This window comes from Octodon degus, unplaced genomic scaffold (assembly GCF_000260255.1).
Source record: "Octodon degus isolate 3935 unplaced genomic scaffold, OctDeg1.0 scaffold00060, whole genome shotgun sequence".
Taxonomy (NCBI): Eukaryota; Metazoa; Chordata; class Mammalia; order Rodentia; family Octodontidae; genus Octodon; species Octodon degus.
In genome coordinates this window covers 6,263,539-6,277,702 of record NW_004524636.1, presented here as the reverse complement: position 1 = coordinate 6,277,702, position 14,164 = coordinate 6,263,539, and the positions used below count along the sequence as shown (strand labels likewise).

General features: G+C 40.0%; 1 pseudogene; it reads right to left on the bottom strand.

Moving 5' to 3' along the window:
* Window positions 1–3,628: 3,628 nt before the first annotated feature.
* Window positions 3,629–14,164, bottom strand: part of LOC101581541 — an 18,235-nt pseudogene continuing 7,699 nt past the window's right edge.

Here is a 14,164-nt window from a genome sequence, read left to right as displayed (position 1 = left end):
GCCTCCCCAGTGCTGGGAATACAGGTGTGCGCCACCATGCCAGGTCTCGGTGGCTGGCTTGGCATGCCAGGGATTCAAACTGGAGACCTTGGGCTGGCCAGATAGTTCAGTGGATTAAAGCACCTGCTTAGGGAGACACAGGGCCCTAGGGGTTTGGTCCCTGGCCTGCTATCTGGCCCCTCCTCCAGGGCGTGCTGAGATGGTGATTGAAACTGGTCATAGTGGTGCATGTCTATAATCCCAGTGCTTGGGAGGCTGAAAAACATGAAGGTGAGACCCTGTAGACCCTGTACTTAATACAAAAAGAAAGAAAGAAAGAAAATCCCTAAACTGGGGACTTTGTTCTTGCCAGGCAAGTGCCTATGCTGCCAAGCTATCTCTCCAGTGCAGAGTGCCAAAATTTTTAATGATATTTTTTGTATTTGGAAGAAGGTTATTCAAGCCACTGCTCTCTAGTAAGTATTTCTGGCCTGATGCTTTTGAGGACAAGACTGGAAAATGCATTAGAAAGCAATGGAAAACATAGGTTCCTGGTTATCCTACTTGATCAGAATTTGCTTATTTCATGTTATTTAATAAAAATTAAACCTTTAAAATATACCCAAATATCTATAACTGAATCTCATAAAATTGGCTTAAGGATGATAGAACAGTCAGGGAACCTGGGCTCCTTCTGTCCTCCAAGTATTACCTAACATGTGGCGACAGCTTGAATGACTGATGTTGAGACAGGATCAAGAACAAGGCTTGCCTTTTCCATCCTGTATGTTGAGCTTATGGCCATGGGCTATCATGATGGCTCTGGTAACCATGCCTGAATCTCAAAATTCTTTGGGTTTAAGTAGTCTACAGGCATCACAGGGAGACGTCAGACTCATTCATCAGATTATTCCAACCTGATCCTTTTAGCCATTTTCTATAAATGCCTGATTCTGTGACCTCTTCCTGGTCTTTTTTGTTGTGCTTTGAAAAAGCATAAATCATGACTCCCAAATGCAGAGATATAGAATACAGAAGAACATAGGCATCTGGATCACTGCCCCTTGCTGTCATGTGAACCTAAACTTGATGTGACAGTGAGTGGCAGCATGGAGAAGCTGCAGAAAGGTGCCTTTCTCTCCCTTCACTGATTCGGGCTTAAGCTGAAGACTCATGCAAGGGGTGGGACACAGCCTGTTGTTCTCATGAATGAACAAAGGTATGTAGCACTGATGTTAGAGAACATGATTCGGTTAAGAACCTTCCAGTTCAAATTCATTGTAATTGTAGGTGACAAGGAGAAAACACCATGAAGGAGACCTATAAGAGCATATAATAATAAGCTTCTCTTCTGGGTGGTGAAAAACCTAAGTTTGCAGACCAAAAATTAGAGAAAAAGAAGGGCTACAAGGACAGCCAACTTTTTGTCCCTAGCCTTTCAAGATTCATGAAGACCTAGGACATAGGAGAACCTGTACTGTAACATCATGTAACTCAGTTGTGTCCCAAATTTTCTGATCAAGGAGATTATGGGGCCATAGAGGAAAGTGATCAACAATGTAGAGTGTGCCTAAGGAGAGTCACATGGGGAGAAAACATTCTTTCAGGCTTTCCCAGAGAGCAAATTGGTCAAGCAATGGCCGTGACTCATCCACATGGCTGACACTGACAAAGGTTCTACAAACTGTGATACAGGGTTTCAGGATAAATCCTGAGGAGATTTGACTATCCTTATCAGGTACAAAAGTTGCATTTCTTATTTTATAGGTCTTGCTTTATCTTGGTCTTAACCATCCAGCAAAAAAGTATGAAAATGAAGCATAAAAAGTAAAGCCATATTAATATGCTGAGCTGTAAAAGGCTCAATACAACTTCTAACACTGCTAGTCTTGAGAAAAACCCACTACTATTATGGACTATTGGACTATATTAGAATATTTTGCTTAATTAACACACCTACAATATTTAAATTACAATGAAATGCCATTCTCTGACAAAACTAACCAAAAAAGCGGGATACAAATAAAAGACCATTTTGTATCTGTACACTCAAAATAGTTAGGATAGATGTACAGCTATATTCTCTTAATTCAAAAAATAGAGAGATTTTTTTCTAATAGCGTTTGTGGACAGGATATCATATCTGCATCTTGTACAATGAATAACCACTAAAACAACAATATGCAATGTTTTAATTATTGAAACTGTGCTAATAATCAGTTGTGAAACTGTCTTGTTGCTATTTATTTCTCAATAAAATTATTTTAAAAATAAATAAAATGTATTCTAAACACAAAAAAATAAAAATAAAGGTATTATTTATCTAAAAAGAAAACAGTGCACTTGTGTAAGTTAAGGTTTGGGCTGAAATCACTTCTTCCAGTCTGGTGACAAAGCAAACAGAACAGGGTGCTCCGATGGTTCATCAGGAAATCTCTGAAACTTGGAAGCATCATTAAATGATCTTCAATAATCTACCTTTGGGGACCGGGTAGATGGCTCAGTGGAATAAGCGCTTCCCTGGCGAGAGCAAGGGTCTGAGTTCAATTCCTGGTTCTGCCAAAATAATAATAATAATAATAATAATAATAATAATAATAATCTACCTTTATCTGAATAAATAGTCTTCACTGAACTCCAAAGGCCTTGGACTTTGCCAAGGATTTGAAGATTATGGTTAATAGTAAAGGGTATGCTATAGTTCATTGGTAGTTTCTTTATTTTTATAATGAGTGTTTTGCAGTGATAATTTCTAGATGTCATATTTCAGGGGTACCATTGGATATATATATATATATATATATATATATATATATATATATATTGTTTTGGGAGATTTTGTTGTTTGTAAATTTTTTTCATTTTAACAAGAACACTCATTTCTTCTTCCTTATTGAACTTCCCCCCTTTTACTCTCTCATATAAAGTACTAAAATACCATTCAGCTAGTGATGGCAGGGGCTTAATACTTAACCCACTTAAAGCATTTCACCCAACAACATCTCCAGAATTTCCTCACTGCCTGTTGCTGGTGGTGTGTTACTGTGATGCACCTAAGGCATAGTTGAACTTGAGGTTCTGAGGCAAAGTCTTTGAAAGACTGTAAAGCATGACACCACATCTGGAAGTAGTTTCAAAGCAGCTCTGTTAGGTGCAGGCTATTGAATTGTGTCACATTTCAGAGGTCTAAGAGACCATGTTTTAAAACAATAACATTCTATAAAGAGCCTATTATACATTGATATATATATATATGCATATATATATATCATTGATATACAATAACATAGCTTAGTAATGATGGCATATTTACAGTCAATCCAGCATTAGCCATTTGCAAGTTGCACAACACTAAGAGAACTATTTTCTTTTTTTTTTTTTTTTAGTCTTCTAATGTCTTTCTGGAATGTCATACATTGCCTTCATTTATTGTATTTCAAATCACTGTACAGTTACTGTTGTGAAAACACTGCCTGCATTGTTTTCTAGTACAAAAAAACCCCTAAAAATTGTTTCAGGGATGTAGAGGAATATCCAACTTACATAGCAAAAATGTGCACCATAATTACTGCTGCACTGCAGTCATTTCTGCATTTCCCATGTTTCTTAAATAACTATCTTGTCTGATAAAACACAATTCAAAGAGCAATTATGAAAAACAGACATTAAAATTTACACCTAAGGTATTATTGCAAATATCAGTTGGCATTGGCTAGCCAATCATAAGTACAGCTGCAGTAGCAGATATGCATATGCCTGTTCATTCATATCACTGTCCATATTTACAACATTACCTCCACACTGCTGAGTGCTATCATAATCATTCTCGTAAGTCTCTGTTGTTCTGCCAGTCTTAAAATTGGTTTGTATATCAGCAGACACAAAATTACTTCCCAAGCTCCCATTGGTGTAATTTGCAGCACTGTAAACACCATTCTGAGTTTTTGCCGCAAAAAATCTCTAAGGAGACTAAAGTAACATCTGTCAAAACTTATCCTGTCGCTAAAGGTATAAATCCACCCCTTTTGCCCGCAGAGTATCAGTCCTGGTGTTCATCCTTCATGCCTTTTCTGCCCTTGGAATGGCCTGAACTTCTGTCTTTGACCAACTGAAGCAACTTGGAATTAATTGCTTGATTAGCTTCACAAAGCACAGAGATAAGGTCACTGACGTGCTTTATACTATTAGAGTACACTGGGCCTGTTTTGGTACTACAAGCAGTTCTTCTGATTTAATGAATGTAATCTTCTGAGTAGTTAGGATAGTCATAATTGATGATAAATTTCACATCTTCCACATCTAGCCCTCTGGAGGTCACATCTTTAGCAATCAGAATAGGAGCTCTTCTGTGTTTGAATTCAAGTAGAACCCAGTCTCGTTCCTGTTGACACTTGCCACCATGGATACCCATGGCAGGCCAACCACCTCTCCTCATTTTCTGGTAAATTCATCACATCTTCTTCTTTTTAGAGCAATATTTATTTGTTTATTTATTCATTTCATTTTTTTTTTCGGAACTGGGGATTGAACTCAGGCCCCTGTACTTGCCAGGGAAGTGCTTATTCTACTGAGCCATCTCCCCGGTCCCCATTCATTTCTTTTTTGAGACAGGATCTCACTAGTTTAGGCTGGTCTCAAACTTGTCTATCTCAGCCTTTCAATTTTATATCAGTTTTATTCAGAATTGCCAAAATGGGGAAGCAACCAAATGGTCCTTCAGCAGGTTAAGTGAAGATACGCACTGGAACATGTTGCCAATGGAGCATTATCCAGCACTACAAATAATTGCTTTACAAAGAAGCCCAGCCAAGTGTGGGGCCACAGCCCTGGAGCCCCAGCAAGAGGTGGAGGAGCTGCAGAACTGAAGATTCAGAGCTATCCTGGATGAAGTTGTAGGGTCCTGTCTTCACAGCAGAAGCGAACTTTGCTGGGTCAAAACTGTTGAAAAGCTATATTTCAAGTATTCAGCATTATAAAGAAGCAAGGCCATGGAGATGGTAGATCTTCCTGGAGAGTGGGAGGGCATCTAGATGAAGCAGCAGGGAGGATCGGGCCGATGAAGCTGATGCTGCATTGGACACATGTCATCAAGTATTTGTCAACGCCCACAGAATGGCTAGACCCGGAGGTGCCTGCCTGCAATCCCAGCTACTTGAGCAAGTAGGGCAGGAAAATCACAGGCTCAAAGGCAGTCTCGGCTACTTAACGAGATGCTGCCTCAAAAAATAATTATTTATTTCATTTTTTGAGATGCGGTTTACTCTGTAGTTCAGGCTGGCCTCGAGTGATCTTCCTGCCTCAGCCTTCTGAAGGGTGGAAGTATAGCTGTATTCATGCCCACACACCTGGGAACGTTTTTTAAAGCTTTCAATGAGGGTGTTTTTTGTGCTGGAAATTGAACTCAGGACCTCGTGCTTGCCAGGCAAATGCTATATCATTGAGCTGTAGCTCCGGTTCAAAATAATGTTTAAAAAATAAGGCCCAAGGGCCAGCTAGATAGCTCAGCAGGCTGAAGCATCTACTTAGGCAACCAGAGCGACCAGGCTCAATCCCCAGCATGTTGTGCCATCCCTGCCTCTGGAGCGCAGCTGAAACATGCGTGTGGTGGCGTGCAACTGTAATTCCAGTGCTTGAGAGGCTGGAAACAGGAGGATCACTACGAATCTGATCTACGTAGTGAGACCTTGTGCTAAATATATGTATATAACATATATATTACATGTGTAACATATATATTACACACACACACACACACACATATGTAAAGGCCCAAACATAGCAGTCAGGTGCCCGTGGAGCTCAACCCCTGGTACTGTGAACAAGACAGAAAGATAGAATGAGACCTGATGTGAGCCACACGCTCTCCTGCTCAACTTTCCTGCAAACCTACCCTGCTCTAAAATCTATTACTTAGAAGCCAGAGCCAGGCATGGTAGCGCATACCTGGAACTCAGTATTAGAGAGGCTGAGGCCAGAGGTCACTGCGAGTTTGAGACCAGCCTCAGCTACATAGTGAGTTCATGACTGGCCAGAACTGTATAAGATCCTGTCTAAAAAAAAAAAATCTATCTATCTATCTATCTATCTATCTATCTATCCATCTATCTAAATATTAATTAGATAATATACTAATTACAACAAAAGCAAAGCAAATTGCTCCTGTCTAGTAAGTACTTAAGAAGGCTGGCTCTTGGTCCCAAGGGATGCCAAAGATGGTCAGGACTCCATCTGCACAGCAGAACCACTGCATGCCTTAGGGGCTCCCTACCGTGTATCCTGGTAGAGATGGCTGGAAACGTGAGTATATTTATGCCCTGATTTTTAGACAAGAACGGGAAGGCAGAAAGCTTTCTTGTCTGGTTCTCGTCACCTTCAGATCACAACGATGCCTTCATCAATGATTGAAGGGGCAGGTTTTGGGGTGACATGTTCTGGTCTCCTACAGAATGTTTCATTTTCTTTCCCATAATTATTTTCTTCATCATCTTCTTATTCCTTTGAACACACTCAGGGCATTACAGGTTATTTTCTGTTCCTGGGGATGGGAAAGCACAAGCTGGTAGCAGAGAGAAGGAGATTATTCTCCTGGGAGAGTCAGGGAACCAGGTGTCACCTGCGCAGAACTGCAGGTGAGCCCAGCTTGCCATGTCTACAGCATGAAGCTGGCTGTGGACTGTGCACCACCTGACACCAGGGGCTTGCACCAAGAGGGCCTCCACATTACTGGGAATGGGACAGGAAATCACAGCCTTGGGCCAACCAGCTCTTACCACTATGTGTGCCCAAGCCACCAGTATGGACACCTGAGCGGAAGTCACCACTTCAACCTCATTGGCCTCCTCCTTTCAGACTCCTCTCCAGACTTCTCATAAGGCTCTTTGTCTTGGTCCCTGCCCTACATTTCCTGAAACTTCACTGTATTTTGGCCTCCTTGGATGTCCCAGGCACCTCACATTCCTGTTGGGGGTATGCATGCTTCGGCAGCTGCAAGTCGACCTCAATTTCCTGGCCAGTAGTCCTCAAGTTGAACTGCTGGCACCAGCTCTGCAGGGTATCCCGTGCCATCTCATTCACTGGAAGCAGAACAGCGGGCAAAGGGGACACCACCACTTTACACTGAGATTTGAGCTCTTCCTTCTTTTATGGAAGGTGAGTTGTATTGGTCTTCCCAAGATTCACAGGTGTGATCTCTACTCATTTAACTCTGCAGTTGATGAAACATTTGACTCCATCAGCTGTACGTCTTCCTCTGTGATTGGACCCAGAGTTCAAATGACGTTTTCCTCATCTCTATCCTCCTCTAAGCCATTCTCACTGACACTGGGGCTGTTGTCTGATATCTTGAAGACCACCCAAGAGACAAAGCTAGGGGCCTGAGTGCTCTGAGACTTTCACCTACATCTTTTTGTTTCAACAAAACAATGGTTTTATTCTCTTTTTCACTCATGAGCTCTTCCACTAGATGAATGAGCTTTTCACCCTTTTCTGTGTCATGACATCCACTCTCTGAAGAATGCTGTGGTCTGTGCTTAGTTGTAGTGTACTGATGTTACGTGAATATTGTCTTTTAGGAAATCTTCAGCAAGCTGTCTCACTTCTCTTGGCCAAGTTGCACTCCACATTAAGGTTTGCCTATCAGGTCTTATCTGATCCACAATCTTCCTTATTTGGGGTTCAAAGCCCATATCAAGCATTCTATCTGGATAAGGACAAGGTAGGTTGTTCTTCTCAGATTGGGTTTTCCACATTCTAAAAAATCAATCAGTCTCCCAGGTGTTACAATACAAATTTCCACACTTGTCTCCAAATCATGCATCTGTGGTCCGTCGAGAGTACCACCGCAGTTGCAAGGAGACTTCAAACAACAAGCTCTGCACTATCCAGCAGCTACTTGCTGCACCTGCTGGGCCAGTTCCCAAGTTGGTGCCAGCATCAAACAAATAGGCCCATCTCCTTTCTCTAGGAATGACTGATGACTGATGTGGATGATGGCAGGTGCCAAATAAAACAGTGTCTTCCCAGGTCCTGTCTGGGCCACTCCATCCATATCCAATCCACTTGCAGCAATTGGCCATCCCTGAGCTTGAATAGCAGTAGCTTCAGCGAAGTTCTACCTTGCAATGAAGCCCATGACATTTGCAGGGAAGTTCGCTTCAGAGAAATTCAAAATTGGCTTTGGAGAGTTGTGGCCTCTCACTGTAATTTCCTTGCTGCTTCTGTTTGCCCCCACCTCTTGTGCTGTGGGTTGAGCCAAATCTGGGTGTTCTTGGTAAAAATTCTTCTCAAATTTGTGCAGCTCATTGAGGTTCCACTTCTTCCCCAGGATTTCAGGTTTCTTTCCAGACAGGAGACCTGCTCTACTCCCTCTAAATCGAGATGACCCAAATGTTAGATCTCTGCTGTGATCCTGGTCAGAATGAAGTGAAGAGCTAGGTGCAAGGAGTCACTGGAAGTGGCCTCGGTACCAGTGAAGGCTTTTGGAGCAGCAATGGCAGGATTGGGATGATGAGAGCCGGAGCTGGGCTACCAGAGCCTGGCAGAAACAAATGAGGTGCCAATGCCAAAAGCCAGTTTGATAGCCTGAGCCTCTTTTTCCACTGCTAATATATATATATATTTTTTTTTGAATAATAGCTTTTTGAAGAGTAAGGTTGCCACTTAAAAATAAGGTCACAACTATTACTTTAATTTCACAATGCAGAAAATGGACTTAAGTTGGGAATCATCCCTGACCTTTTACTCTATACTTGCTTGTTTTAGTACGTGTTTGTAGTTCGTAGTGTTTCCACGCCTAGTAAGGAGGTGCAGCAAGTCCACACCACATCTTAATTTCTTTTTCCATCTCTTTTTCCCTCTTTCCTACCATCTCTTGTCTCCTTCCATTTTGAGTAAAATTTATGTCCTTACTTGTTATAATGTGTCTTTCATTTTGCTCTTTATTATTGATTTGGACTTCTCTGATAAAAGAAACTGCAATGTTTGAGTGTGTGTGACTAACTTCATTTAACATTGTGGCTTCAAGATGGATCCATTGGGCTGGGGATCTAGCTCAGTGGCATAAACACCTGCCTGGCAAGTGCAAGGTCCTGAGTTTGATCCCTGGTTCCGCTAAAAAAAAAAAAAAAAAGATCTGTTTTTCCTACATTTTTTTTCTTTTTTATATTTTTAGGGAAGGGTCTACAGTATGTTCAGGGTCTCACTATTAGATCAGACTGGTAGTGATCCGCCTGTTTACAGCCTCCCAAGATTACAAGCTACAAGCGTGTACCACCACCAGTCTCAACCAGTCTCAATTGCTGGCTCAGCACACCAAGGGGCAGGGCCAGCACAGCAGGCCCTGGGGATCCAGCCCCAGCCCCAGCCCCTGCTCCTGCTTGCAGGCGCTTTAATCTCCTGAGCTATTTGGCCCGCCCTTTCCTACAAAATTTGATGACTCAAGTTTATCTTTGTGTCAGAGTGCTACTCCATTGTTTATAGATGCACACCCTTTTCTTTATCCATTCATCAGTTGATGGCTACATAGGCTGCTTCTGAGATTCAGTTATCATAACTTGTGCTTCTGTAAATGTGTGTATGGATGTTATCAGTATAATACAATGTCTTTAACTCTTTCAGTAAGGCTCCTAGAAGGCAAATATCTAGGACAAATAGAATTTCTTGCTGCAGAATTTTGAGACAGTTGTTGTACTATCTTCCATTCCTCTCAACAATTATATTTGATTTCTTGTTGATGACCATTCTTCCTGGGTTTAAGATGGAGGCTGTGTGTTGATTCCCTTTTTGTTTATCTGATGTCCAGCCATGTTGACCCTAAACTTCTTCGTACAAAAACTGATACAGAAGCACTCCCATATAATAAACATCAGCATGAGTATTGTAGCATTGATCTCAATCCCTTTCCTCTCACCCTGTATGTGATATATATGTTCTCATTTTATTGTGTTAGAGTCCTGGGACTTGCTGTAACAATGGTTGGTGCACTATGGTGTTAGTTCTGAATAGAGCGTGAGTCCTAGATACTATGTCGTCTGCCTGAGACTGAAAACCAGATAGGGTGATGCTAAGCACCGTATTCAGATCTCAGGCTATCAGGTAGAGACCAAGGCTGGTATAAATTACATATTAAAATCCTGAAGTGCTATGGCACATTTTTGTCAGCAAAAATTACTTTGCAATAAATTCTCTCTGCAGTAGACTTGTGCTTTACTGTAATGTTCAGTGAAAAAAAAGCAGTCTATAATCACATCTCTTAGTCAGGCCCATGGACTGACTAAATTTATGTGCATGAAACCAAAGTTACATGTAACTAATAAAAATTCTAGATACTTGCATTGATGCAGAAAAAAATTCACATGAAATGGATGATTACTCATGTGTTTAATGCTATTTTTTTTCCAAAAAGACAGCCATTGCAACCAATGAAATAAATATGCCCACACTCTTCAGATTTAACAAATGTTAATATTTAGTCATTTTCATATATTGTTAGCAAAGGAATTAGTTTGTTAAAGGTAGTTTTGACTTTTGCCTCCCACATCTTTGTCTCAGAAATAGTTATTACAATGAATTTGCTGTATTTTTCCAGCCTATGGCTTTACTTTTTCCTATATACATACTTTATTTATAAATAACACATGATCTTAATTTTAGTACAATATTTTAGTACAATATTTGCACTCATGGGACTGTACTCTGCTATCTTTTTGTCACTAGAGTCTTCAAAGAAGCATTATACTTTTATAATCTCTTCAAGTGGATACACACATATGTGAATAATAAATAGAACTTCCTGTCCATGGAGTCCATATCCATGGAGTCAAGAAACCTTAGATTAAAATTATTTGACAAAAAGTTGTGTCTCTATTGAAAATATACATCTCTTACTGAGGGAGTGCTGAGAATCAAGCTCAAGACCTGGTGCTTGCCAGGCAGGCAGTGAGCCACTGAGCTATATCCCCAGCCCACTATTAAAAATATATAAAATATTTTTTCATGTCATTTCCTCTGAAACAACACACCACATTTACATAGTAGTAGGCATTTTAAATAACTTAGAACACTTGAATTGCATAGAATTTCATAGGTTATATTGATCAATACTTTTTTTATAGATGACTTGACCATCCATAGGTTTTGGTATCCCTGACGGGGCCTGTGACCAATCTCCTGAGGTCCTGTCCATATACTTCATTTTTAAAATAGTGTATAATATTGTTTTGCATGATTTTAACACATTATATTTACCCATCCCCCTTTTTTTGTATTTTAGGGAAGATTGTATAGTGTGTTCAGGGTCTCATTACTAGATCGGACTCGTAGTGATCTGCCTGCTTACAGCCTCCCAAGAGCTGAGATTATAGGTGCGTGCCACCACGCCCAGTCTCAATTGTTGGCTCAGTGTGTCCCAGGGGTGGGGCCAGCATGGCAGGCCTGGGGATCAAACCCCCGGCCCCTGCGCCTGCTTGCTGGTGCTTTAATCCACTGAGCTATTTGGCCAGCCCTACCCATCACTTCGATGGACATTTGTATTGTTTTTAATGTTACATAGAATTATCCAGTGTCTGATACCACTTTTGGAATCATGAGAAATCCAATTGCTTGTATAATTATCTGTAAATTATCTCAACATATTTTATAAAAATAACCGGTACTGGGGGCCAGGGAGATGGCTCAGTAGAATAAGCGCTTCCCTGGCAAGCGCAAGGGTCTGAGTTCAGTCCCTGGATCTGCAAAAAACAAACAAACAAACAAACAAACAAAAAAAAAAAAAAACAAAACCGGTACTATACAGCATTTGGAAATGATGTCTCTGAATGAAATTCTTGGAAAGAGAATGTAAGGACATCAGAATTTGCAGGAAAAGGTAAGAGATTTGGTGAACATGCCACAGTTTTGTGAATGAGATGAAAAAAAAAATGTTATTTGCCCATAGATGAAATATTACTATGGTAAAAGATATTCTCATGAAAACATTTTAAATGAAAAAAAAACCATTTTAAATGTGTTACACCAGCTCACAGCTACCACACCAATGTACGTATGTTCTTAATAATTCTGCTTCAAAAAGTTAGTTTCAGGAGAAACAGAAAAGAAAATGCTCATATTTCCTTGAAGTGTGGATATATCTTTAAAAAAAACTTTTATAGGGCCCGGTGGACTGCTCAGAGGCACAGAACCTGCCCGGCCACTGCAAGGTCCTAAGTTCCATTCCTAGTACCCCACCAGCCCCCACAAAACCAAACCAAAACAAAAAACAAACAAACAAATGAAGACAACCACATGCAAAAAGAATTTTATAATGCTTTTTCTTTCTGTTACAAAACTTCCAGTGGACATTCCTTGACATGAACACTAAAATATGATGGCTTCCTTCCACAGAGGAATTTGGCTTTTTCAAAAAGTTTCTTCTTTAATTTTCTTCAACTTGCTTTTAACATTTGGTTTCATGACCCTATGGAAAATAAAAATACCCAATACTGGGGCACATCTTTTCATTAACTTCAAAAGTAAAATCTTTCATAAAAATTGTACAAAGAGACACAAAATCTTTACATTAAAACCTCATGTTTTTAAGCTGAGTTTTATTCATGTCAGCAAAGGAGGACAGGAAAGGCTATAATTGGTAATTATTTAGCCTTAGAGCCCATTACTAAGACTTTTGTTAAATTTTCCATTATTGCTTATAATATCGCCATGGCATTCTCATTTAAACCATAAGCAACCTGAGGCATAGAGAATGTAAATTATTCCTGAGCACAGGAAGAAACAGAAGTGTCAGAGCCAGCGCTTCAATACAAGCAGCCTCCATTCTCTATCCGTAAGCCACTGTGGTTACTGCTACCTGGACAGCTCTGGGAAATTAAAATTCTCACAAAAGATGAGCATGTCTGAGGGGACACAGGCAAGGCTGTGCCCCTTTGAAGAGCAAGTTGGGGAAATAATCTCATATAATTTCTGTGAATAAGAAAACATGAATGAGAGCATTTTTTCCAAATTCGTTAAAGAGTGATTTTCTTTAAGTCCAAGTGTGCATTTCCTAAAAATTACTCTCATCGTTAAGGCTGGTAAAACTTCCTTTTATTATATTCGAATGAGGATGCCACCATTCCCAGGAGGCAGCAGGTGGAAAAGATGCTGCATTACTACTAAGTCAAACCTTTTGCTATTATAAACTGATGTTGTCTTGTTCAAATTTTGGCCTCAGATCCTTTCTTTCCCTAAAACACCACATGTACATAGTCTCTTAGATGCAAATACTTCTTTAAGTATTTCCCACAAATACTTTTACTCTAATTAAACAGACACACATGGAGACATTTTTTCAAAAAGGATTGGAAGGCTGGGGAGATACTTCAGTGGCACAGGCGCCTGCCTGGCAAAGGCAAGGTCCTGAGTTTGATTCCTGGTACCTAAATAAATAAATAAATAAATAAATAATAGACTTGGTTCTAGTTATCTTTCCCCTAAGTTTGGATCCCAGAACTAACCTGACTTAGATGATTTTGACTCTCCTAAACTCATGTTAGTTTCTTTTTTCTTCCAATTGTCTTTGCTTTTATGATTTATATGATTATATTTGTGTATACATAGAAATACATGAAGGGAGAAGGCATGTCGATAATCTGTTGATGGGATTCATTTCTCAGCACAGTGCAGTTCCTGGCAGACGGCGCAGTTCTCAAGACGCAACCGCCTTCGCAGTGTCGTCTGTGAACTGGACTTCAGTCGTGGTGGCAGCTTTACCTGCCTTTGTGATAACACCTTAGAGTGTAGCCATCTGCCTAAAACATGGCTGTCTGTTGACTGGGCGGACTTTCTGAACAACCACCTTGAAGACAACAGTATGACAACAACATGCAATATAAAAAAATTATTGAATCCCTACCTTGTTGTTCAAAATTCTGTATCAATTCTTATGTCTTTGTATTATTTTTTTGTTCTCTATAAAATAAAAACAAAAGAAAAATGAGATAATTTGTTGTAGACATATACCTACCAGTTGATTAACTACAAGGCAAATGTAAATGACTTATGCAATTCTGGGCTTTTAAAATTTGATTAAATACTTCTGCCCAATGTATAAATGTCTGTTAATTAAATGAATGGAGACTATTAGTTGAAATTAATTTATAAAATTAGCACTCTCAGTTTTTCCCTCTCCACAGATGAGGTGGTGTACTATATA